Raw genomic sequence first — 722 nt, 5'->3', positions numbered from 1 at the left:
AGTACTGCAGCCATTCATACCTGCCAGGCCCCCAACACGTCTGGACCAGTTCTGAAACAGCCCAGTGCTCCCAGCACGTCTTTCATGTGAACGAGCCAGTGCTGCCCTGGGACACCCCCGCAAGAGCCCGGCTGCCCCTCACAACGGGAAGGGAACGAGGCTGAACCTCACCTTGAAACCACCAAGGCAACACCTCGCAGAGGAGAAGCGGAGCGTACACAGCCCAACGCAGCCGCCTGCTTGCTCCAGTCCCCGTGCCTGGGCCAGTTTAGGCATCTCCGTTTGTCAGAGGGCCAGAGGAGGAGGAATGAGAGCTAAGCCAGCAGCCCTGAATGCTGGGGACCTACAGCTTTCCTCCATGGGGCAGCTCTGCCCAGGCCTCATGGAAAGACAAGGGGCAGTGACCTCACTGCAGGGAGCTCGCCCTGCCCTGCCCAGACAGCAGTCTGGGGGAAAAAACACCCTATTCAGGAAAAACTGAGTCAGGGAAACACAGCTGATATAAAAACAGTATTAACAGATAGATTCTCCTCCCTTTCTGTGCTGCAGGGCCAAGAGCTCCAGGCAAGGAGCCTTGAGAGCTGGCAGGGAGGGGTGGCAAGAGCCCTTGGTCAAAGGGCTGCCAGGAAGGACAAGAGCAGCAGAGGAGCGAGACCGGAGAGGGTCTCGGGCAGGCAGGTCCCTCACTGGGAACTGCGTCCCAGCAGTGACCAAGAGCAGCT

At 59.4% G+C, this 722-nt stretch overlaps 1 protein-coding gene across 1 annotated transcript in view; it reads right to left on the bottom strand.

The window, feature by feature from the left end:
- LOC104515684 (plasma membrane calcium-transporting ATPase 4-like) overlaps positions 1–722 on the bottom strand; it is a 25,754-nt gene that overhangs the window by 6,794 nt on the left and 18,238 nt on the right. The window lies entirely within an intron of this gene.

The sequence above is a fragment of the Eurypyga helias genome, unplaced genomic scaffold (genome assembly GCF_000690775.1).
Source record: "Eurypyga helias isolate BGI_N326 unplaced genomic scaffold, ASM69077v1 scaffold21409, whole genome shotgun sequence".
Taxonomy (NCBI): Eukaryota; Metazoa; Chordata; class Aves; order Eurypygiformes; family Eurypygidae; genus Eurypyga; species Eurypyga helias.
The sequence above is the reverse complement of the archived record's forward strand: the minus strand, read 5'-3'. Positions and strand labels throughout refer to the sequence as shown.